Below are 26,293 nucleotides of genomic sequence, written 5' to 3' on the forward strand. Positions count from 1 at the left end.
TTGCCAAGGTGTTCAAGTGGCACTGCCAAGCTTGCAGCAGCACTGCCAGGGTGGCAGTGCGAAGGTGCTAGGGTGGCACAGCCAAGCCTGCAGGAGCACTGCCAGGGTGGCACTGCCAAGGTGTCCAGGTGGCAAAGCCATGCCTGCAGGAGCACTGCCAGGGTGGCACTGCCAAGGTGTCCAGGTGGAAAAGCCATGCCTGCAGGAGCACTGCCAGGGTGGCACAGCCAAGGACCAGGGAGTGAGGGCGGCCTTGCCCATAACATGAGGGTGGAGGGCAGGGGGCTTTGAAGGGTGGGAGAGTGCAGGGCAGGTAAGTAGGGGTCTTACGGAAGTTGGGGGGTGATGGGTGAGGGCCCTGGAAGGGAGTGGGTGCTGTAATGGGGCTTGGGGTGCCTGAAGAGGGGGGACCTGATAGCGGAGTGTACTCACTTGGGGGGGGTGGGGTAGTGTCCAGTGGAATTCATTACCACAGGAAGTAGTTGATGCTAAAACATTGAATATATTCAAGAGGCAGCTGGGTACTGCACCTGGGCCGAATGGGTTCAAAGGCTATGGGGAGAAAGCAGGATTAGGCTATTGAGTTGGATGATCAGCCATGATCGTGATAAATGGCGGAGCAGGCTCGAAGGGCCAAAAGGCCTCCTCCTGCTCCTCTCTTCTATGTATCTATGTGTTGGGGGAGGGGCTGGCATTTCCCATGGGTGAGGGGCAAGCTCACTTCGGGATTGGGGCACCCTTTCATAATGGCGGCCCGATCTCTGAATTCAGCTCCCCAATGCTAAAAAAAATTCTAAGCGTGACTTAAACCGGTGAGAAACTCCCCAGGGCCGAAAAAAGTGACTAAGTGTCATTGAATAGTGGTGGGAGCTATTGACGTCAGAGCTGGTGGGAAACTGCCTGAAAAACCCGCCACAAATGAACTTTGAAATCATTTGGGAGAATCGGGTCCCTGATCTGGTATATCTGTGAATGGTTATATTCATCTAATAACTCAGGCATTGCTCAGATATAACTCTGTCTCAGCAATCGTTCCTGAGTCAGTCACAACCAACATACCACGTGGTGGCAGCGGTGACTGTTACTTAACAGATTGACAAGGGGCGGAATTCTGCAGCCTCCCAGCCACATGGTTCCCGGCAGTGAGGCGACAAGGAGCGGAATTCTGCAGCCTCCCAGCCGCAATGTTCTCGGAGTGAGGCGACAAGGAGCGGAATTCTGCAGCCTCCCAGCCACATGGTTCCCGGCAGTGAGGCGACAAGGAGCGGAATTCTGCAGCCTCCCAGCCGCAATGTTCTCGGAGTGGGGCGACAGGCCATTTGCTGCCGTTGGGATTCTCTGTTCGTGTCGCTGTCAGTGGGAATTCCCATTGAGGCCACCTCACATCGCCGGGAAACCTGCGTGGGGTTGTGCTGCGGGCAGGACCAGGGAATCATGCTACCAGTGAACAGCCGGAGAATTCCGGCCAAGATGTTAGAAAGAGCCAAGTTTAACAAAAGGGCCAGAAACCATGGGCGGGATTCTCTCAGCCCACGCCGGTTGGGAGAATCCCCGTTCCCGTTCCCGCCGGTTTTTTGCACGAAGCAGGTCCGATGCTGTTCCGCGATTCTCCGAACAAGCCAAAACGGCGCGGCCGTGATCGGCGTCACACAGCCCGGAGAATCGGCGGAGGGGGTCCGTTTAGCAATGCTCCGGGGCCCTGGCGATTCTGCGGCCAACATGGGCCGAGGTCCCGACGGCAAGACCCCAGGTCACGCTGGCGCCATTCTAACCTGCTTTTAAAGAGGCAGCAGGTGAGGGGATCGGCTTGGGGGGACCTACAGGTGGCGGGGTGGGCACGGGCATGGCTGGGGGGGGCGAGGGGGTGACGGGGGAGGGCCTCCAGGTTCGGGGGGAGGGCGTGGGGAGGAGAGCCCCGCTGGCTGGGAACGGCCCGCCATGGCAGGGTGGTGCCTAAGCCACGGCCACCAGGCCGATGGGCACCGACCCTGGGTGCTGGCTGAGCGCGAGCTCCCGGCCGTGGGGGTGGGTTCCGGACCACACAGGGGGCGGTCCTCGCAGCCGGCGGCACCCACCGGCTGGTAGGTGCAGAGCCGCACCCATGGTATCCCCCAGTTAGGGCACTGCCATCCATCGGTGGCGCCATGAGGGACGGGCAACAGGAGTCGGGGCACAGAGAGGGTGCGGCCAGGGGTGAGTGTGCATGCATGTTTGTGGCGCGAGTGTGGCGCATCCGGCCAAACAGTGCGGCCATGAAGCCCATGGCATATGGTTGTGGAGGGGGCCATGCGCCGCGGTAAAACATGTTGTCTACCTACCACCCCCCCCATGCCCACCCACTGCAGATCATAATGTTTGGGCACCAGCCAGCGATGTTGGTCGCCGTGGCAGGGGCCACTGCTCTGCATGCAGCCCTGTGTCAGCGTCGGCGCAGGCGGCTCAGAGAGGCGGCGGAGGCTGCAGCAGACGGATGGGCTGCACCCGCTCAGGCTGCAGGGCCGCCCGCCCGACAGGCGCAGCAGGAGGAGGAGGACAACGACGGGGGCGAGGCACAGGATGAGGATACCGATGTGGGTGGGGGGAGGAGGAGGTGGAGGAGGAGGTGCCACGGCGCCGGAGGCGCCCGATGAGGCCTCATGTCTACCGGTGCCGCATGTCCTTCGAGGATCTGCCGGACAGGGCGTGCAGGAGGAGATTCCGGATGACCATTGCCCATTTCTGCACCTGATGGCATACCTGCTCCTACCTCCACCTGCTGTACCGGTACGGCTGTGTGGTGCGCACCAGTCAGTGTCCCAGAAGCCTCATCACTAAAGTGTCTAACCGAGGTGAGAGTCTCTGCGATGGTAGAGGGTGTGGGATACAGCAGTGACGAGAAGTCAAGGTCGACGTCAACCCCTGACCCGATGGACCCTGATTCGCCCCTGTCTGCGTTTCACTGTCCGGTCTGTCAGTCCTCTGGGTTGGCCTGCTCTGTGTGTCAGTCCTCTGGGTTGGCCTGTTCTGTGTGGCACTCCTCTGTGAGTCAGTGTCCTGGGTGTCAGTCCTCTGTGTGTCCGTTTCCTGGGTTTGAGTCCTCTGTGGGTCAGTCCTCGGTGTCGTGTGCTTCAGGGTCCTGGGTGCCCGTCCTCTGTGTCTCTGTCTCCTGGGTCTCCGTGTCAGTGGTCGGGCATCCATGGCGTCTGGCCTCCCCGCCGTGGCCTGCGTTCCTGGGGGCCACTGGGCCTGGCACTGGCCGAGGGCCTGCAATGCCAGACGGGCCCGACCTCCGGTGGCTGGTCCTGTAAGACACAAGACAGCACATATCATTAGACAGGTGGCCGGCGGTGAGGGGTGTGCAGTGGGGCCTGGGGTGAGGGGGGTGCAGTGGGGCCTGGGGTGAGGGGGGGGTGCAGTGGGGCCTGGGGTGAGGGGGGGGTGAATTGGGGCCTGGGGTGAGGGGGGGTACAGTTGGGCCTTGGGTGTGGGGGGGTGAAGTGGGGCCTGGGGTGAGGGGGGGGTGCAGTGGGGTCTGGGGTGAGGGGGGTGCAGTGGGGCCTGGGGTGAGGGGGATGCAGTGGGGACTGGGGTGAGGGGGTGCAGTGGGGCCTGGGGTGAGAGGGGGTCCAGTGGGGCCATAGGGTGAGGGGTGTGCAGTGGGGCCTGGGGTGAGGGGTATGCAGTGGGGCCTGGGGTGAGGGGGGTGCAGTGGGGCCTGGGGTGAGGGGGGTGCAGTGGGGGGAAGGGGTGAGGAGGTGCAGTGCGGCATGGGGTGAGGGGGATGCAGTGGGGCCTGGGGTGAGGGGGGGTGCAGTGAGGGGAAGGGGTGAGGAGGGGTGCAGTGGGGCCTGGGGTGAGGGGGGTGCAGTGGGGCCTGGGGTGAGGGGGGTGCAGTGGGACCTGGGGTGATGGAGGGTACAGTGCGGGAAAGGGGTGAGGAGGTGCAGTGTGGCCTGGGGTGAGGGGGGTGCAGTGGGCCATGGGTTGAGGGGGGTGCAGTGGGGCCTGGGGTGAGGGGGGTACAGTTGGGCCTTGGGTGTGGGGGGGGTGAAGTGGGGCCTGGGGTGAGGGGGGGTGCAGTGGGGCCTGGGGTGGGGGGGGGGTACAGTGGGCCATGGGGTAAGGGGGGTGCAGCGGGGCCTGGGTTTAGGAGGGTGCAATGGGGCCTGGGGTGAGGGGGGTACAGTGGGGCCTGGGGTGAGGGGGGTGCAGTGGGGCCTGGGGTGAGGGGGGGTGCAGTGGGGCCATAGGGTGAGGGGTGTGCAGTGGGGCCTGGGGTGAGGGGGGGGTGCAGTGTGGCCTGGGGTGAGGGGGGGGGGTGCCGTGGGGCCATAGGGTGAGGGGTGTGCAGTGGGGCCTGGGGTGAGGGGTGTGCAGTGGGGCCTGGGGTGAGGGGGGGGGTGCAGTGGGGGGAAGGGGTGAGGAGGTGCAGTGCGGCATGGGGTGAGGGGGATGCAGTGGGGCCTGGGGTGAGGGGGGTGCAGTGGGGGAAAGGGGTGAGGAGGGGGTGCAGTGGGGCATGGGTGAGGGGGGTGCAGTGGGGCATTGGGTGAGGCGGGTGCAGTGCGGCATGGGGTGAGGGGGGGTGCAGTGGGGGGAAGGGGTGAGGAGGGGGTGCAGTGGGGCATGGGTGAGGGGGGTGCAGTGGGGCATTGGGTGAGGCGGGTGCAGTGCGGCATGGGGTGAGGGGGGGTGCAGTGGGGGGAAGGGGTGAGGCGGGTGCAGTGGGGATATGGGGTGAAGGGGGTGCAGTGGGGATATGGGGTGAAGGGGGTGCAGTGGGCCATGGGGTGCAGTGGGGGAGGGGGGAGGGGGTGCAGTGGGGATATGGGGTGAAGGGGGTGCAGTGGGGATATGGGGTGAAGGGGGTGCAGTGGGGATATGGGGTGAAGGGGGTGCAGTGGGCCATGGGGTGCAGTGGGGGAGGGGGGAGGGGGTGCAGTGGGGATATGGGGGAGGGGTTGCAGTGGGGGGAAGGGGTGAGGGGGTGCAGTGGGGATGTGGGGGGGGAGGGGGAGTCAGGCGGCGGGGTCTCACTTGCTGGTTCGCCTCCGACCTGACAGCCGGCAACATACCGGTCCTCGGCTCCGCCTACGGAGGTCCAATGCCCTCTGCTCATGGACAGTGAGCGGGTGCAGTACGGGTGCACCCCCTCCGGTTCTCTCCCGCTCCCTGTGGTTGTGGGCAGTCTTGTCCTGGGGGACGGGGGACGGGGCGGCGAGGGGGGACACACAAACATCAGTGTTAGGCGTTCCGACACAGGCAGCGCAGATGTTGGGTATATGATGGCATGGCAGCACGGGGCACCTGGCCAAAGTGCCTGTTGGCATTGGTGGGTGCAGCCCATGTGGGTCAGGTAGGGAGTTGCTGGGGGCCTTTCACATGTGTGGGCGGTATGCGGGGGTGGTGTGAGGGGCACGTCACTGTGTACTCACCCTGCCTGCCCTCATTAGAACATAGAACATTACAGCGCAGTACAGGCCCTTCGGCCCTTGATGTTGCGGCGACCTGTGAAACCACTCTAAAGCCCATCTACACTATTCCCTTATCGTCCATATGTCTATCCAATGACCATTTGAATGTCCTTAGTGTTGGCGAGTCCACAACTGTTGCAGGCAGGGCATTCCACACCCTTACTACTCTCTGAGTAAAGAACCCACCTCTGACATCTGTCATATCTATCTCCCCACAATTTAAAGCTAAGTCCCCACGTGCTAGACATCACCATCTGAGGAAAAAGGCTCTCACTGTCGTAAGGTCGTGCACCTTCTTCCGGCACCGTTCGCTGGTACGTGGTATGTGCCCACGGCGCTGACGGCATTGCCCACCTCCCTCCACAAACGCCGGACAGTGCTGCGCAGGTGGTGGTGTCCACGTCTGGGACGCAGGACTGCCCTCCTCTCCTCCACCGCATCCAGCAGTGTGTCCAGGTCGTGGTCCCTGAACCTTGGGGCGGCACGGCGGGCGGCCGCCATCTTGCAGGTGTCGGGACTGAGCGCCACTCGCACACCTTTAGCGACGCAGTCCAGCGTCATTGTTGCGTCGTGCCTATCCGGAGCCGGTCTGGGGCCGCTCCGACCCCGCTTCTCACAGCCCCTTTTGCGGGCCAGATTCGCTACTGACAGCGGCCTGTTCACGCCGTCGTGAAACTCTCCGGGTTTAACGGCGGCGTCAACACTTAGCCACTGGATCAGAGAATCCCGCTTCATGTGCCCTGGTCGAAGCATTTACCAAGGATCTGTCAGTTGATTAGATGACGGGGGCTGGATTCTCCCAATATGGGACTGTGTCCCCATGCCGGCATAAAAACGCTGGAGTTTTACTCCAGAGATTCCTGGAACAAAGATCAGTTAATTCAATGCCCTGCAGGGGGCGAGCAGGGACCTGGAGTAAATCACGCAGCTTTAGATGCGGATACGGGCCCCTGCACCTCCGGTTTGGAGTCCGCGCAGGCGCATGGCGGCAGCCTTCAGTGGCCGCACTGAGCTCCATGGCGGACTTGGACCGTGGAACCACACACAAAAATTAGTCTCCCCGATCGGCCGCTCGCCTGAGGAAGTAACTGCGTGGATCTAACCTCTGGCCGCCTATAAGGCCCCCCGGGGTCTGATTCCCCCCATGCCCCTAACCAGTATGCCGAACGGCAATAGGTGGTTAGTTCCACGCCGTCGGGAACTCGGCTGGTTGGAGTGGAGGATCGCTGCGCTGGCCTCTGTCAATGCGCCCCCTGCCGTGCAGCGTAACCCACGATCACGCCGATTCTCGGGTCCTGAAGAATCGCCGGACTGGCGCCGGGCCCGATTTCACCATGAAAGTGGATTCTCCACCCCCACGCCAAAATCGTGTTCGGCTGCAGAGAATCCAGCCCATTAAAATTGAACTGATATTAGACCGCATATGTTACTGATGAAACGTATCTGAAATTTTGAAAGCAGCAGCTGTTACTTCATAGAAAGCGAAAACTTAGCACAAGGCTTTAAATCCCCTCAGATCCTTTCATCTGCGAGGCTTCTGTTCAATCTCAAAGTGAAATATCTTTTAGTAGACTGAAATTGACACGGTAATAGCTTGCAGATAGCCAGGTGTCTGGATTGTTTATTTTAATTTCCCTTCATGCTTGAATGCATCTCAAGTATCCTGCTTTGAACCTAACCGCAATGTTTATAAACATCTAGCTAAGATTGACAGGTCCTCACCACATTAAAAGAAACTAAGTGCTTTCTGCTCAGAAAAATAAGAAGTGAAAGCACTCATCTCCCAGAGAGCTCCTGGCCAGTTTTCAGTCTGAGCCTGACAATTTGAAAAAATATGGTAAGCTTCTGGTCACAATGTCCAACATCAGAAGCGATCCTGTGATTGGACAACATATGCTAAATAATCCTCAATGTGTTAAGAATCACCTGACGACCAATTTAAGATTATCAATTGGGTCACAGTGTGATGCACTTATGTGAGCTTGAAGCTACATATATTAAGCTTTGTCCCTTTCGGACCGAGATTAGGAGGTTTTTTTCTCTCAGTGGCTTGTGTAGCTTTGGTGCTCTCTGTCTCAGATGGCAGTGGAAGTGAAATAAAACATTCCCTGGGGCAATGCCTTAACCAATCAGGGTCAACCTGCCTGGATTGAATTTAAACAAAGCTTGGCAGTTAACTGTCAGTCATCAATGAATTAGTGTATTCTCCATGGCAATGCCTCTATCAATCAGAATCTACTTACCAAACAATCAGCACTCTCTTCTCATGAAGTATAAATTGTTGTCCTCGGTCTGGTATTTGTGCAAATTGTCCTGATGGCTGCAAGATGACGAACTTCAGCAATATGTATCATTTTAGACTTAGTCAGGACAGAAAGATCCCACCGATGGCCATTGGTGAGCTGCTGGAAAACACGGCAGGGGCGGGCGGGGGGGGCTGCTGCTGCAACATCCCAGCCACTGTACTTTGTTTCAGCCTTATTCCTTGCGTCATTTTATGTGTAAACTCTTCGAGTGCAAACAGTTTGCAAAATGGGAATGAGCACTGAAAATGTAAAGTCTTGCATTTTGCACATCCTCAGGAGCCCCCAAAGAAATTTAAGTCAGTGAAATTCTTTTGAAGTACCCTTGGCAGTGCACCTCGGGCACCCGGGCACTCTGGCACTGGCAGTGGCCCTACCATCCTGACTGTGCCACTCAGGCACCCTGGCAATGAGGTATCGGTTAAAAGCAAAATACGACGGATGCTGGAAATCTAAAATAAAAACTGAAAATGGTGCAAATGCTCAGCAGGTCTGCCAGTATCTGTGGAGAGAAACAGAGGGCGCGATCCTACGGCCACGCTGAACCGGAAAAGCAGCTCGCCGTGGCGCAGTATGGCTGTTGAAAGACAGGAGACCCCGCTCCCGGAATCTACCCGGCTTGCAACACTTTGCGAGATTCAACCGATCTCGCAAGATGTTACAATGTGAATCCTGCCCACAATGGGCGGGATCACCGTTTGGCAAATCTGCATATTAGAGCAAGGCAGTAAGCCTTACTCTAATGTGCACATTCCCGAGGTACCTGATGCTTTGGAATTCAATCCCTTCACCACAGAGACCTTGGGGACCAGACAGAACGGCACTTTATATGGCTCGTCCCATTCAGTTTTTGTTCAATGGTAACCCCCAGGATGTTGATAGTGGGGGATTCAGCGATGGTAATGCCGATGAATGCAGAAACATAGGACTGGAATAATGAAAGACAGGATTGCAAGGAGCATCGAATTGCAGGGCTCATAGTTGGACCTTGGTGGGGTTAAGCCTAAAAAGTGTAGGGAAGGAACCTGAGCCAAACTTTATTTTTTTGCAGTACTTCAAGTATTTAAATGGCTGCTCAGTACTGTTAAAATATGCTGGCCAATCAACATGGAACATTCAATGGAACGTGAGGATAAATATTCATACCGATCGTCATGCCTAGTTCAGTCTACAATTTGTAGTTTTTGCACGTATTATATGGCAGGCAAAATAGTAAAATCATGGATTGACAAGGATACTTAATTATGATCGAAAAGCTTAAACAACATGCACTGGACCCTTTGACTCTACATAGTTGGTAACTTCTAGCCCATATGTATACATATATACCTACTAGTGAAGCCAAAATTCAGATTACTAACAGTTGGAATGACAAACAGTGAAAGAAAAATGCAGACATAATGTTGATCCCAGCCTGAGGGTTCTTTTTCTAATTTCAGTCTCAGCCTTGGATCAAATACAATTACTCAAACTGTAGAACAATGATTACTAACACATTACAGTCCCTTTATTGTGATTCACTGTTAAACTGCCAGAATGAGTTTCAGGGATCAATGCAATTTGGACGATTAATGTTGTGAATGTATTGCATTGCCCAATAATTTACAATGGTTTGGACTCTAATTCACAACATTCAAAGTCAATCTTTCTTTTTATACCCCTTTTTAGCAGTTTGTTTTCCTTGTGGCGTGCACTACCTTCTGGTTAGGGAGAGGTGAAAATATGGACAATATGCTTTTAAGGTTTTGCTCATTTGCTTTGTAACCGGGTACTTAGAGAGTGGGCTGAATTCTCAGCTTCGCAACGTGAGAAACACGAATCGTGATTGGGCAGAGAATCGTGCAAAATCCAAAAACCGAGCTCTGTGCCTGGCTCCGATTCTGCCGCCATGCTCTAGTCCCTCGTTGGCAGCGATATCGAGGTTTGTACCCCCGCGCTGGCGAATCCATGCAAAACCGTCATTTGCACGGTAACTTCATGCTCCACCCTTCTGCAATGCTCCACCCCTCTGAGGCGGAAGTCTCGCAGGTGCGAATTAATGCAAGTAGTAGCCCTGGCTGGGGACAATGGCAGGAAGTGACTTGGTGCCAAGTCTGTGGACTGGGGGTGTCCTCCTCGAGACTGGGTGACCTGGCGCAGACTGCCATTGCTGCAGTCTGCATGTCTTTTAAACGCACCAGTTTGGTGCTTCTTACAGGCCGCTGGCTGTTCGCTCTGCTCAGTGCTGCCTGTGTCCTGTGAATATTCAGGGAGCCTTTGGTCATCTGGGGGCCCACACATGCCACCCCTCTGGACACCCCCATATCTCAGCTGTTTCATCAAGGGGATGGGCATGACCAGACTCAAACAGGGTCTACCAGGTGTTGGCACTCCTCAGAAGTGATGCCCCATTGCAGAGGAAGCAGGTGATTAGCGGAGCCTACCCCAACCAGAGGACACCTGGAAGTGGGCTTTGGAGCCCACCCTGGATAGCTGTCTCTCTCAGGGCAGAGGCCTCATCAGTGAATCCCACCCCTTCGGATCACCAGCTGTCAGCTCATGGTGAGGCTGGCAGCGATGACTGCTTCTGCCACCACCTCCCAGACACGGACCACCTCCCAGGCACAATTCAGGATGGCGGGCTTGAGTCTGCAGCCCGCCCTGGGGAAGAGAATCTCCCTCATCTCCTCACTTGCATGGAGCTATGCGCAGGTGAACTCGGGAGGAGGAGGAAGGGGGAATGGGGTGGGGGGGGGGGGGCTTCTGTGAGCCATTTTGGTGGCTGCAGTGAGTGTGTGGTAAATAGAACACTTAAGAAAGCTCCAGTTGCCAGGCTCTTTAGTGCTAATTCCAGCCCCAGCGGCTAGAATGCCCACTGGGCCAGAAATTGCTCCAAATTCGCGCCGGCCATTGCTGGCCCATTTGCATGTTCTCAATCACTCTCCAAGAGTTTCAAAGGTAACACGAATCGCACACCATTCAGTCCAGGCGGGAACACTCAGGGCAGGATTCTTCGTTTCGAAGACAATTTCTCCCATTGGACGTGAATTGGAACTGAACTGCGCTCCCACTGGGAGGCAATTCAATTTGATGCATTGCAACGAATATGAGGGATTCCCGAGGGAATCCCGCTATTGGTCAGCCATTTAGAGTGGGCGGCCCGACTTCCGGTTGCGGCTATGCGGAGCTAAGTCGCACGTTCGGCAGCTCCCGCCAGAAACGGACTTTTGGGCTCTTTTGAGGGGCCCCAGCGGCATTTGGTCGACGGTTCCCAGTGTGGGAAGGTGACAGTACGATTTCCCCGGCACTGTATGGATTGGACCAGGAGTGGAGCGGTGAAAAAAGTAATTCTGGTGCAGCGAAAAATGTGAGGGAGAAAAGCCAAGATGGCGGCGGGTGGCGACCAGGCAGCGTGGGCGCAGTGGGCGCAAGAGCAGCAGGAGTTTCTCAAGCGCTGCTTCACGGAACTGAAAGCAGAGTTGATGGAGCCGATGAAGGCTTCGATCGACAAGCTGGTCGAGACCCAGAAGGCCCAAGGGGCGGCAATCAGGGAGGTGCGGGAGAAGGCCTTGAAGAATGAGGACAAGATATTGGGCCTGGCGGTGAAAGTGGAGGCGCACGAGGCAATGCATAAGAAATGGCAGGAGAAGTTCGAGGACATGGAGAATCGGTCGAGGAGGAAGAACCTGCGGATTCTGGGTCTCCCGGAGGGAGTGGAGGGGTCGGATGCTGGAGCATACGTGGTCAAGATGCTGAACACGTTGATGGGTGCAGGTGCCTTCCCGAGGCCCCTGGAGCTGGATGGGGTCCACCGAGTCCTGGCGAGGAGGCCCAAGTCTAACGAGCCGCTGTGGGCAGTATTGGTGCGGTTCCACCGCTTGGTGGACAGGGAGTGTGTCCTAAGATGGGCAAAAAAGGAGCGGAGCAGCAGGTGGGAGAATGCAGAGGTCCGTATATACCAGGACTGGAGCGCGGAGGTGGCCAAGAAGAGGGCCGGGTACAATCGGGCTAAGGCGGTTCTGCATCGGAAGGGGGTGAAATTCGGGATGCTGCAGCCGGCGCGACTGTGGGTCACGTTTAAGGACCGGCACCATTACTTTGAGACGCCGAGGAGGCGTGGCCTTTATTCAGGCTGAAAAGTTGGACACGGACTGAGGGTCGGTTGTGAGGGGAGGTCGCGGGGGGCTACTATGGTTACTGTGCTTTGGGGAATGTTGGGGGATGTTCTATTCGGTTCTGTATTGTTTCCTTGGGTGCTGGGTGGGGTAGGGTGAATTGGTTCGAATTGGGGGTTTTGTGAGAGCAGGAGTCAGCTGACTTATGGGAGTGTTATGGGGGGAGCAATGCAGCTAGGGGGGGACCTAGCTGGGTGGGGAGGGGGCAAGGGGGAGGGGTGAACTGGGTTGCTGCTCCATTGGCCAAAGGTGAGCTGGAGCTCGTAGAGCGAGTCGGTGCGGGGGTCTGCCGCTGGGGGGAATGGAGAGTGCGGGAGGCGCAGGCACGTGGCTGGTGTATCAAAAGGAATGGCTAATTGGCAGGGGGGGTGGGAAGCCCCCTGATCCGCCTGATAACTTGGAATGTGAGAGGCCTGAACGGGCCGGTCAAGAGGGCCCGTGTGTTCGCGCACCTAAAGGAACTGAAGGCAGACGTGGTTATGTTCCAGGAGACGCATTTGAAGGTGGCAGATCAGGTTAGGCTGAGAAAGGGGTGGGTAGGGCAGGTTTTCCACTTGGGGTTGGACGCAAAGAATCGAGGGGTGGCGATTCTGGTGGGGAAGCGGGTGTCGTTTGAGGCGCTGAACATTGTGGCAGACAATGGAGGTAGGTATGTGATGGTGAGTGGTAAGCTGCAGGGGGTGCGGGTGGTATTAGTGAATGTATATGCCCCGAATTGGGACAATGCCGGATTTATGCGGCGCATGTTGGGCCGGATTCCGGACCTGGAGGCAGGGAGCTTGATAATGGGGGGGGACTTCAACACGGTACTGGATCCAGCATTGGACCGCTCCAGGTCCAGGACGGGTAAGAGGCCGGCGGCGGCCAAGGTGCTGTGGGGGTTTATGGGCCAGATGGGAGGAGGGAACCCATGGAGGTTTGTCAGGCCGGGGGCCAGTGAATTTTCTTTTTTTCCCATGTCCAGAAAGCCTACTCCCGGATAGACTTCTTCGTTATGAGCAGGGCACTAATCCCGACGGTGGAGGACACGGAGTATTCGGCCATAGCCATCTCAGACCATGCCCCGCATTGGGTGGAGCTGGAGCTAGGTGAGGAGAGGGACCAGCACCCGCTGTGGCGCCTGGATGTGGGCTTGCTGGCGGATGAGGAGGTGAGCGGGCGGATCCGGGGGTGCATTGAAAGCTAACTAGAGGCTAACGATAATGGGGAGGTGCAGGTGGGGGTGATCTGGGAGGCGCTTAAGGCGGTGATTAGGGGAGAGCTAATCTCCATTAGGACCCACAAGGAGAAGAAGGAGAGGAGAGAGAGGGAGAAATTGCTGGGGGAGATTTTAAGAGTGGATAGGAGGTATGCAGAGGTCCCCGAGGAGGGACTACTCAAGGAGCGATGAAGCCTCCAGTCCGAGTTCGACCTGTTGACCACCAAGAAGGCAGAGGTGCAGTGGAGGAAAGCACAAGGGGCGTTGTATGAGTATGGGGAGAAGGCTAGCCGGATGTTGGCACACCAGCTTCGGAAGCGAGAGGCAGCGAGGGAGATTAGGGGAGTTAGGGATAAAGGGGGGAACACGGTGCGGAGTGCGGTGGGAATAAATGGGGTATTTAGAGACTTTTATGAGGGGCTGTATAGGTCTGAGGCCCCGACGGAGGAGGGGGGGATGCGTCGATTTTTGGATCGACTGAGGTTCCCGAGGGTGGAGGAGGAGCAGGTGGCTGGGCTTGGGGCACCGGTAGGGCTGGAGGAGCTGACTAAGGGGCTGGGGAGTATGCAGGTGGGGAAGGCACCGGGGCCAGATGGGTTCCCGGTGGCATTTTACAGGAAGTACATGGACCTGCTGGGCCCTCTATTAGTGAGGACTTTCAATGAGGCGAGGGAGGTGGGGGGGCCTACCCCCAACGATGTCCAGGGCGCTGATCTCTCTGATCTTGAAGTGGGACAAGGACCCATTACAGTGTGGGTCATATAGGCCAATCTCTCTCCTCAACGTGGACGCGAAGCTGTTAGCGAAGGTATTGGCTACCAGAATTGAGGACTGTGTCCCGGGGGTGATTCACGAGGACCAGACAGGTTTTGTTAAGGGAAGGCAGCTGAATACCAATGTGCGGAGGCTCCTTAACGTAATCATGATGCCTACAGTGGAGGGGGAGGTGGAGATAGTGGCGGCAATGGACGCGGAGAAGGCCTTCGATAGGGTGGAGTGGGGGTACCTCTGGGAAGTGTTGAGGAGGTTTGAGTTCGGGGAGGGGTTCATTAGTTGGGTTAGGTTACTGTACGAAGCCACGGTGGCGAGTGTGGCCCCGAATCGGAGGAGGTCGGAATACCTTTGGCTGTACAGGGGGACGAGGCAGGGGTGCCCCCTATCCCCCTGCTATTTGCGTTGGCAATTGAGCCTTTGACTATGGCTCTCAGGGAGTCCAGGAACTGGAGGGGGCTGGTCCGGCGGGAGGAGGAACACCGAGTTTCGTTGTATGCCTGTTACTGTATGTGGCGGACCCAGTGGGGGGATGCCGGAGGTGATGCGGATCCTCAGGGTGTTTGGGGACTTTTCCGGGTACAAAATGAAATGAAATGAAAATCGCTTATTGTCACAAGTAGGCTTCAAACGAAGTTACTGTGAAAAGCCCCTAGTCGCCACATTCCGGCGCCTGTTCGGGGAGGCTGTTACGCGAATTGAACCGTGCTGCTGGCCTGCCTTGGTCTGCTTTCAAAGCCAGCGATTTAGCTTCCACTGAAGAGGGCGGAAAGGAGTTTTCAGTATCTGGGGATCCAGGTGGCCATGAGCTGGGTGGCCCTACACAAGCTCAACTTGACGAGGCTGGTGGAGCAGATGGAGGAGGAGTTTAAAAGGTGGGATATGCTGCCACTCTCCCTGGCAGGTAGGGTACAGTTGGTGAAGATGACGGTGCTCCCGAGGTTCCTTTTTATATTCCAGTGCCTCCACATCCTGATCCCTAAGGCCTCTTTTAAGCGGGTCAGTAGGAGCATCATGGGATTTGTGTGGGCAAAAATGACCCCGAGGGTGAGAAGGGCGTTTCTGGAGGGGAGGAGGGACAGAGGAGGGTTAGCATTACCTAATCTGTGTGGGTATTACTGGGCAGCCAATGTGGCGATGATACACAAGTGGGTAATGGAGGGGGAGGGGATGGCGTGGAAGAGGCTGGAGATGGAGTCCTGGGTGGGCAGGAGTCTGGGAGCGCTGGTGACAGCACCGGTCCCGCTCCCGCCGACTAGGTACACCACGGGTCCGGTGCTGGGGTCCGGTGCGACTTTGAAAATTTGGGGGCTTCGATTTGGTCCCCGATCCGGGAGAAACATCGGTTCGTCCCGGGGAGAATGGATGGAGGGTTTCTGAGATGGCACAGGGCAGGAATTAGAAGAATGGGGGACCTGTTTTCAGATGGGACGTTTGCGAGGCTTGGGTCACTGGAGGAAAAATTCGGGGCTTCCCCCCGGAAATGCCTTCAGGTACATGCAGGTAAAGGCGTTTGTAAGACGGCAGGTGAGGGAGTTGCCGCTGCTTCCAGCACTCAGGATCCAGGATAGGGTGCTCTCGGGGGTGTGGGTTGGAGAGGGCGGTGTCTCGGCAAACTACCAGGAGATGCAGGAGGAGGAGGAGACCTCGGTGGAGGAGCTAAAGGTTAAATGGGAGGAAGAGCTTGGGGAGGAGATAGACGAGGGTATGTGGGCGGACGCCCTGGGTAGGGTTAATTCTTCCTCCTCTTGCGCCAGGCTTAGCCTGATACAATTTAAGGTCCTTCACAGAGCGCATATGACAGGGGCGAGGCTGAGCAGGTTCTTTGGGGTAGAGGACAGGTGTGGGAGGTGCCCGGGGAGCCCAGCAAATCACGCCCATATGTTCTGGGCGTGCCCGGCGCTGTATGGGTTCTGGAGAGGTATTGCGAATACGGTGTCTAAGGTGGTGAACACCCGGGTTAAGCCGAGCTGGGGGTTAGCACTATTTGGGGTATCGGACGAGCCGGGAGTGCAGGAGGCGAAAGAGGCCGGTATTCTGGCCTTTGCGTCCCTGGTAGCCCGGGGGAGGATTCTTCTTCAGTGGAAGGATGCGAGGCCCCCGAACGTGGAAGCCTGGATCAGCGACATGGCGGGGTTTATTAAATTGGAGAGGGTAAAAGTTGCCTTGAGAGGGTCTGTGCAAGGGTTCTTCAGGCGATTGGAACCGTTCCTAGACTTTCTAGCGGGGCGTTAAGAGGTGGTCAGCAGCAGCAGCAACCCAGAGGGGGGGTGGGGGCAGGAGGGGGAGGTGTATTTTGTGTTTTCTACGGTGTTTATTATTGCTTAATGGGGGGTTTGTATATTGGGGGAATTTGTGATGTAGTTGTAAGATGTTTATTTATGTGTTCTTTGTTTTTCTTTTTTCTGTAAGGGTGTTTGTTGAAAATATGTAAAAATTTGAATTAAAATATTTCAAACATAGAGTGGGCAGCCCGATAGCGAGGCCCACCTCCCCTCCGCATCACAAAGCAGCTCCCCACCCCGAGATTTTCTCGGTGCCCCTATTCCCCAAGTACAGGGCTGACCTGCCGCCCCTCCCAGGATCCCGAAACGGGGAGACCCTCCCACAGAGTCCCTCTAAATAGGGTGACCCCCACAGAGACCCCCTAAATATGGAGACCCCCCCCCACAGAGACCCCCGAAAAGAGACCCCTGTCTGGAAGCGAGAGAGCACTTCAGACAGGGCAGTGAAAAAAAAATCACTGTTGTAACATTCAACTGGGCATATCCCTGCTGGCTCAGACAGAGCCAGCACCATGTATCTCTTTATGGAAAGAGAGAAGCAGTGATCTGTGTTTGAACCCCTCACACCCTTTAATGCAAGCCATTCATTCATTTCCCTTAGTGGGCTGTGATTGACCCATTCCGCAAACACAGCTGTGAGCCTTGCTTCATTCATCTTCCGTCATGGATGAGTAACTCAAAGTCCCGTAAACACACTGTTTATAAACATTAACGACTTCAAAGAGAGATAAGTGTATTCTAATTCCCCCCCCCCCCCCCCCCCCACCTTCACGCTTGAGTGATTGTGAAGTGCTAAGCTGGAAATTGACAGCACTCTCTTTGATGTGGTTGATGTTTGTAAACATTGTGGTTACAGCACTTACAGTTAACCCTGATCCCGCAGCCAGCAGGGGCCTGGAGCATTACAGTCGGTTCGGCGCCCAAAGCCAACCTCGATTTCAGCTGGTTGCTCAATTTCCCGCCCGATTGCAATTCCGGCGCCGTGGGGCGGAGATTCCTGGCCTTAGTCTGCCAAACGGAGGAGCCTGTCCAATGTGTCCAATTGCTAGGTTTTCATCTTATGTTTTAGAAGTGTTTAACGTGTTTAAAGTTTTCCGATTCAATAGCAAAGTCGAAGTGTGCACATCTTATGCTGAAATAGCCTTTGCTTGATAATTTCCACAACCTGCTGCTCTAACAGCCTGTCCTTCCGCTACACCACACCTTCCTCTTGATTATTCGTTGCTTGTTTGTCAGTTTTGGGATGCAGGAAATGTTGGAAAGTTTAGAGGTCACAGAGGAGTCTGGAAAGGAGAGTCAAAAGGGTTTATTAACTCATGTAAAGTATTTACAAGTAACAGTCCCAGCCTCAGCCGGGACTACTCTGCAGCTTGGCTCCTACCTGGGCCGGCAGTTAAGGTTCTGAGTTAATTATCCCACTGAAGAACCTCTGCCTCTCAGCGTGGGGGCTCGTACTCCACAAGGCTCATGGGGAGATTAATCGGGTCGTCCCCATGGGTCTCATGGGGGGTTATAACATCCCTCCCCTCAAAGTCCGTGAGTCTTTCCGAAGAAGGTGGAGCTGGAGGGTGTCTGCTCCTCTTCACCTGTGGCTACACTTCCAGTGGCTGTGGAGCTGGGTCGGGGGCGTATAGTGTGTCGGGGAACATTGTTTCCTCGATGACTGTCTGGGGGGGAACCACCACTGGCGACTGATCCCTGGCCAGGTCGCCATCAGAAGCCTCAGATGCCTGGGTTCCATTTCCCAGTTGGAGTCTACCACCTCCCGCATCTCGGTGTTGCGGGGGCCTGGGGGCATGCTATGTGTCAAAACGACCTGGCTGGAAGATAGTTCCTCTGGTGAAAAGTGGTCTAACGCTGGTTCCTGCTCCTGAGGTGGTCAAGGTGCTTCCACACCATCCGTTCCCACGTCCGTACCTGGTATGAAACCATTGCGGTCTGCTGTACCACCGTCCCTGGAGTCCATCAAACACCATCCCCGAGGTTCAAACCTATACTGCGACCCTGGTGTGGGACTCTTGGGAGGCGTCCGCCTGCCTTGTCTGCAGCTCTGCCGCTCCTGGACATGTCATACTTTCCCACCAATATCGGGGACCTTGAGGCTGAGGCGGGCCCTGAGCCTCCAGCCAATCAACAGTTCTGTTGGCGCCATGCCGGTAGCAGCATGGTCCAATAGCTGAACAGAAATCTTGACAGGACCCCATAGTATGTTTCTTCATTCCTCTCTTAAAGGTTTGCATAGAACATACAGTGCAGAAGGAGGCCATTCGGCCCACCGACCCACTTTAAGCACTCACGTCCACGTAAGGGGCTGTTTAGCACACTGGGCTAAATAGCTGGCTTTGAAAGCAGACCAAGGCAGGCCAGCAGCACGGTTCGATTCCCGTAACAGCCTCCGCGAACAGGCGCCGGAATGTGGCGACTAGGGGCGATTCACAGTAACTTCATTTGAAGCCTACTTATGTCAATAAGCGATTTTCATTTCATTTTTTCATTTCATCATTCCCGTAACCCAATAACCCCTCCCAACCTTTTTGGACACTAAGGGCAATTTAGAATGTCCAATCCACCTAACCTGCACATCTTTGGACTGTGGGAGGAAACCGGAGCACCCGGAGGAAACCCACGCAGACACGGGGAGAACGTGCAGACTCCGCACAGACAGTGACCCAGCGGGGAATCGAACCTGTGACCCTGGTGCTGTAAAGCCACAGTGCTAGCCACTGTGTTACCGAGCTGCCCACAAAGTAGTTTGCACCGCTTGCTCGGCCAGCCTCTTTGAGGAAGGTTGATTTGGGGCTGTGTGGATGTGCCACGCCCCGTCTTCCTCCATAAACCACTCCAAAAGGATGGCGTCTCAGCCTAGACACGCCAGCCCCCCTCCTACAGGAGGATACCGCCTTCCAGGCGGAGCTCCTGCATTTTGGCATCAAAGTCCCGTGGTTCTTCGGGCAGCTTCCCTTGTTATCCCCTGTGTATGCCCCTATGTGGCATACCATCGCCAATGCGGAGTCTTTTTGCATCCAGTCGCTTATCCGGGTAGCGGTGAACGGTAAGGTGTCCATCATTAAAGTTAAGTATTGCTGCTCAGGGAAAAAAAAATTTCAATAAAATATATATTTTTTTAAAAAGTTAAGTATTGAAATGACTCAGGAGAAGGGGGAACTCATTGGCAGCGGGATCCTGCTCAACCCGTCTGCATTTGCAATTCGCACACCTGGGCGATGCCCGAAGGTGTACTCGTGCGCAGCTGGCAACGGGCCCAGCGGTCAATCCAGGCAGAATCGATTGGCGGGATCTCCTTGTCCTCTTTAAAAAGCTCGAGGAATGGCTTGTGGTCCATCACAATGGTTAATCAATGCCCATACACATACTGATGGAATTTCTTCACCGCGAATACGACGGCCAGCCCTTCTTTTTCTATCTGTCCATAATTGCGCTCCGCAGCAGCCAACGTCCTTGATGTGAATGCTATCAGCCTTTCTCATCCATCAGCATTGGGTGGAATAATACAGCTCCGATTCTGTAAGGCAAAGCATCGAATGTCATCAATAGATGCTTGGACGGTCGTAATGTGTTAATAATCTGGATGCGTAGCTGCTGATTCACCCTGGAAAACATTTCCTCCTGAGGTGCTCTCCACACCCATTCTTGGTGCTTCTTCAGCAATGTGTGCAGTGTGGCGAGGATGGTTGCTAGGCCAGGAATAAATTTCCCGACTCTGGATCACAGTCCGTGTGGAGTTTGCACATTCTCCACGTGTTTGCGTGGGTTTCGCCCCCACAACCCAAAGATGTGCAGGCTATAGGTGGATTGGCCACACTAAATTGCCAATTTATTGGAAGAAATGAATTGGTTACTCTAAATTTATTTTAAAAAATAATGAATTTCCTGTAATAGTTTATGAAACATAAAACGACCGTATCTCTGTTGCATAATAATTATATTCTTTATTGCAGTTTCCGGAGTGGGGGCTTATATCATCAACTGCACCTTCTCCTCTAATGGTCATAGTCCATCCCGATCCACACGATACCCTTGAGGCGGACGCCTGTCTCAGAAATCCGGTGTAGGACTTCTTCCAGGTTGCTCAGGTGCTCCCTTTGTGCGGCACTGGTGACCAGGACATCAACCCAGTAGACCGCCATTCACGATACCCCTCTCAGGATATTCTCCATAACGCACTGAATTGCGCAAGCCGATGTGTTACGGATGCCTGGTCAACCCTCAACAATGACTAAGATGCTGAACCAGGCGTGTAATGATTGTTAAGTTTTCATGTGGTGCGGAAAGATCAATTTGTTCCAGGAGTGATAATATAAGAAATAGGGCTTGATTAATTTATAAACAAACTTTATGAAACGAAAGGAAAGAAAACAATATTTAAACTTTTACTTCAGCTCTAGCACCAACAGATTACATGCAGTTTCTTAAACTTGAAACATGAGTTCCCTTTAAACAACACTGTATATGAACATGCAGCTCTTGTTCCACTATCGCAGACAGCCAAAGGCAATGCTGGCATTTACGAAGCAATGTTTTGTCTGTTCAGGAAATCTGTTCAGAATCTTTTTTCAAAGTTTGCCTCAATGGTAACTTTCATGATCTCCCTATTCGATTTCCACAGCTTTCTGCCTGTAATTGTTCAAAACAGCATTTCCTGTCTCTCACTCTCTCTAAGCTCTGCACAGCTTCTCAAGCAAAGGTGCCAAAGATGGCCAAACTTGAATTTATTATTGTCACCTTGGCGGATTACCCACTCCTGTTTATACAAAATAGCAGAGCTATGTCAGATATGTGCAATTAACAATCCATTGACAGACAAATAGATCATCAGACTCTGTGTTGGGCTGATGACTTGGTCAAACAAGGATGTCCCAAAGGACAATGGATCTTGAGTGGATCATCCTAGCTGAACCGGGACATCCTGTGTATTCCCACTAAGAAATTTAAGTCTGAATGGGACAAGGTAACTCAGGCTGTGGGCATATTCCTCTGTCTATCCTTCAGTCTGTTTAACCTCTAAATTTCCTGCTACACCTTGGACCCCACTTCTGGACTCAAGTTCCTAATATCTCCTTATCATGACAGATGACCTCCAAACGGCAGTCTTGAGTATTCGTAATGGCCCTTGTGGGTATTAATGGTTACGTAACACCTGGAATTGGAGCCCATCTCCAGCTGGAGATAGGCATTGTTCATGTTGAGCTTGGAAAAAGGACCTCCAGCTAAATTCCAGTGTAGATCCTCTATCCGCAGAATTGGGTACCTGTCCAGATGGGAGACCTTGTTGATGGTCCGCTTATTACCTGGACTACCGGCACTGCCTAATCAGCAAATCCTACCGTCGGATGATCCCGGTGCCTTCCAGTTGGCTGAGTGCATCTCGACTATTGCCAGCACCGCGTAGGGGACTGGGTGGATCCGAAGAACTCAGGTTGGGCCTCAGGGTCCACATATAGTTTGGCCACAGCTCCCTTACTTTTGCCCAGATCTTCCTGGAAGATTTCAGGATACTTCCCAATGCTTTGAAAAGTCCACCGGTGCTCATCCGGAAGATCTTTTGCCAGTCAACTGTGGGCGTTGCAGCCAGTCACGGTCCAGCAGACGTGGTATGGAGTCCTTCACTATTACTAAAGGCTGCCTAATGGACTGCTGCCCGTACGTAACCGGGGCTATCGTCATGCCTGCTATTGCTAGGGGTTCCCCCATATCGGTTGCTCGCCTTGCTTCGGTGTCCCGCAAACTCAACTGTTGAACTTCAATCCCGATTCTCTCAAAGATCCACATCCCAATTACTAAAACTGCAGCCCCCATGTCCGGCTCCATCTCTAACGGGTGGCCGTTTATCTGGACGGTAATCCTTACAGGAGCAACTTGTGGCGCGGTAATGCAATTCAACCGCATGCATTCCTCATCACCAGCTTGTTCTAAGAGGAGTGTCCAGGCTCTGGGCTGGTGCCTCCCTCGGATAGGGCAGATTGTTCACTGGCTGACCTGTAGTTTCCTTTCCCTGAGGTTCTGGCTGCCACAAGACACCCCCCCCCCCCTCCCCAGAATCAATGGAGGATGATCCATTGTGCACCTCGTTGGAACATCCTCCATTGATTCCGAGTAGGTGTAGCATCCTAGCTGTAGCAGCCCTTGACCAACAGGCCTGCTGTCAGCAATGTTCAGGCAAGGGTGGTGTTCGGGGGTCCCAGTGCTAGTGGCCGCTATTCGTCTGAATGGGGGGGGGGGGGCGTCCTACGCTGTTCACCTCCATCACTGACTCCATACCCTGGAGTTCCTGGACTCCCTTCTCTGCGCTCTTCCATTAGAGGAAGATCTCAACGTCTATTTTTTAGATCCAGCTTGGCCAGCAGTTTCTGCTGGGTTACCATATTATTTACTCTGCATATAAGGTGGTCCCATAGCATCTCGGGTATGGATGAGTCATAGTCGCAAAACTATGCCAGTTTGCGCAATTGCGGCAAAAACTCAGTCATGGATTCCCCTGGTTTTCTAAAAGGGAGGTGGCTGTGTGACAAATAGTCAGCAGCGCCGACTGTAGTTCTGTTTTATCCTCATTGCCAAATTAGTAGTCCAAGAGGAGTCCAGAAAGGAGAGTCAAACAAATGGTTTATTACCGAAAATAAAGTATTTACAAGTTAAAGTCCCAGTCCCAATCAGGACGACTCTGCAGTTTGGCTCTTACCTGAGCCAGGTATTCAGGTCCTGAGATCACTATCCCGCCAATGGGGCCCCACCCCTCAACGGGGGCGCTCGTACTCCACCAGGTTCACGGGGAGTTTAATTGAGTCATCCCCTTGGGTTATAACAGAAAGGTTGCGTTTACAAGAAGGCAGTGGCACAGTGTTATTGTCACTGGACTAGCAATCCAGAGACCCAGTGGAACATCTGGGGACCTCGGTTCGAATTCCACCCCGGCAGATGGTGAAAATTGAATTCAATACAAATTTGGAATTAAAAATTCAATGATGACCATGAAATCATTCTCATAAAAACCCATCTGGTTCACTAATGTCCTTTAGGGAAGGAAATTTGCCATCCTTACCTAGACTGGCCTACATGTGACTCCAGATCCACAGCTTTGAGAGTCTCTTGAGAGTCCCTCTGAAATGGATGGCAGTTAGGGCTGGGCAACAAATGCTGGCCGAGTCAGTGAATCGCACATCCCGTAAATGAATAAAACAAAAATGTCCATACCTGGTGCATTGAGCATTAACCACAACTAGGGGACTGTCAGCATGTCACATGTCAGCTCGTCTCCCTGGGCTGTTGTGCCAGGTTCCCTTGCCTGAGGATTTAGTGAATAAGTTGTTTTAATAAAATCACAATCCAGCAACTTTCATAACTTTCATAGCTGTTATTCTGGTGTCAGCACCCAAATTACACCAATCATTATATTTTAAGGGCTTGGATGGATGTTTTTTCCCCACACAACACTGCAGTGCAATGCAAGTGGGCTAGAATTTCACCAAGTCGGGATGACATGGCTAAAATCCTGGCGGTTACCATTGACCAGAAGCTGAACTGGACTAGCCATATGAATACTGTGGCTACAAGAGCAGGTCAAGGGCCAGGAATCCTGTGACACGTAACTCAAGGCACAAGCCAGGAGTGTGATGGAATACTCTCCGCTTACCTGGATGAGTGCAGCTCTAACAACACACAAGAAGCTGGGCATGGGGCAGCATGGTGCACAGTGGTTAGCATTGCTGCCTCACGGCGCCGAGGTCCCAGGTTCGATCCCGGTTGTAGGTTACTGTCCGTGTGGAGTTTGCACATTCTCCCCGTGTTTTCGTGGGTTTCACCCCCACACCCAAAGGTGTGCAAGGTGGATGGATTGGTCACGCTAAATTGCCCCTTAATTGGGAAAGATGAATTATACACTCTAAATTTATTTTTTTAAAAGCTGGACACCATTCAGGACAAAGCAGCCCGCTTGATTGGCAACCTTTCCACAAACATTCACTCCCGCCAGCACCGATGAAGAGTAGCATCTACAAGATGGACTGCAGGAACTCACCAAGGCTTCTGCGACTGCACCTTATAAACCCACAACCATTACCGTCAAGGTGGACAAGAGCAGCAGATACATAGGAACACCATGACCTGGAGGTTCCCCTCCAAGTCAATAACCAACCTGACTTAGAAATATATCACCTTCACTGTCGCTGGATCAAAATCCTGGAAGTCCCTCCCTGACAGCACATGGACTGCAACGGGTCAAGAAGGCAGCTCACTACCACTTTCGCGAGGGCAATTAGGGATTGGCAATAAATGTTGGACTAGCCAGCAGCATCCAAATCCCATGAATGAATTTAAAAAACTTGGGAGCCCTTTAAAAAGGATTTTATTATCCTCAAGCTTGATACACTTTTTCCACATGTTCATTTTTTTTCAATGTAATTTGGTTAACTGACCACACTTGTAAAATAATCCACCAAAGTACAGTGGGAACGAGATCAGATTTCCTGAAGTGGAAAAGAATCATACCAGTTGGGCCTGAACATCCGTCGGAGTTGCAATCGGAGTCGGATTACCACTCCACTCCTACTTTTTTTACCGTCAAAAATTTTCGACCTGGAGGGCGGCATGTGGCGCAGTGGATAGCACTGGCACTGCGGCGCTGAAGACCCGTTTTCGAATCCCGGCCCCGGGTCACTGTCCGTGTGGAGTTTGCACATTCTCCCCATGTCTGCGTGGATTTCACTGCCAAAACCCAAAAAGATGTGCAGGTTAGGTGGATTAGCCATGCTATATTGCCCATTAATTGAATAAATAAATAAATAAAATAATTGGGTACTCTAAATTTTAAAAGAAAGAAAAACTAATTCTCAATCCTGTCTTGCCCAACCTTCCGACTCTGGCCAGGAAAGTACTGTGAAGGGGAGAACACTCCTGAGGCCTTCTCTCGAAGGCTTCAGAGTCGGACGCAAGGAGGCCACGCCTCAATTTTTATGGCACCAGCTGTCGTAAATCAGGTAAATTTAAAGGCCCAGCCACTTTCAAACCAGGGAGGAGGTAGATTTGTCAGGCAAGTGGTTAGAATTTGGGGGAGGGTGGTCGGATAATGGGGGCAAGGGGGTGCACGGGGACGGGCAGATCAGCCTGGGGTAGCTGTGGGGCTGGGGTAGTCAGGAGTTGGGGGTATAATGGGGGAGGCCCCTGAGAGTTCAGGAGTTGGGGGGGGTGGTTCCATTCGTGGCTTGGAGTCCCTTGGTAATAATAATAATAATAATCACTGATTGTCTCAAGTAGGCTTCAATGAAGTTACTGTGAAAAGTCCCTAGTCGCCACATTCCGGCGCCTGCTCGGGGAGGCCGGTACGGGAATTGAACCCGCCCTGCTGGCCTTGTTCCGCATTACAAGCCAGCTGTTTAGCCCACTGTGCTAAACCAGCCTCTGGTGGGGTTCCGTGGGGACAGGGAGTCCTGTGGTGCGGGGTGGGGAGGGAGGGTAGTCGTGGAGTGGGGGAGCTCAGTGATAGGGGGCAGTTGGGGGAAGGGGCTGGGAGTCTCCAGGGTGGGAGGAAAGGGGTGGGGAGACTCCAATGGGGCGGGGGGGCGTTGCTGTGAGTCTATACAATAGGTACCCAGAAGCTAGAAGTGGTTTTGATATTTCTAACATTTTCTGGGTAACAATTGATACAAGACAGTCAGAGTTTGTGGTTTAAATTGTAATTTTGGATGTTTCACAGTGCATGCAAACTGCCCATCAGAAGTTTGCCCTTCCCAGATAGTGTAATTCTTATCTAGGAACCTCCAGAGTGGGGAGGGGCTCACCAGCGCATCTTTGGTCCACCCCCCAATTTCTGTGCCTCGGAGCTTGGAAATTACAACATTTATATTTCACATATTCAGAAGAAGGTCTGCTTTAGGAATTTGTCAGAGGGGACAAGCACTTGGGACAATTAAGCATGACCTGTTTTGCAAAGTTGCCATTTTCTACTCTGGGCAACAGATGAAACCAACGCTTCATCCTTCCATAATCAGCACCTTCTCTCTAAAAGCACACAAGCCAACGAGCGCAGGGCTGATAATACAATCCCTAGCACATGAACTGCTTGAGGGCCCCCTCGGGGTTGCATAAGTTGTCTCGCAAACCACCCACCCTAGCCCGA

This window comes from Scyliorhinus torazame, chromosome 3 (assembly GCF_047496885.1).
Source record: "Scyliorhinus torazame isolate Kashiwa2021f chromosome 3, sScyTor2.1, whole genome shotgun sequence".
NCBI lineage: Eukaryota > Metazoa > Chordata > Chondrichthyes > Carcharhiniformes > Scyliorhinidae > Scyliorhinus > Scyliorhinus torazame.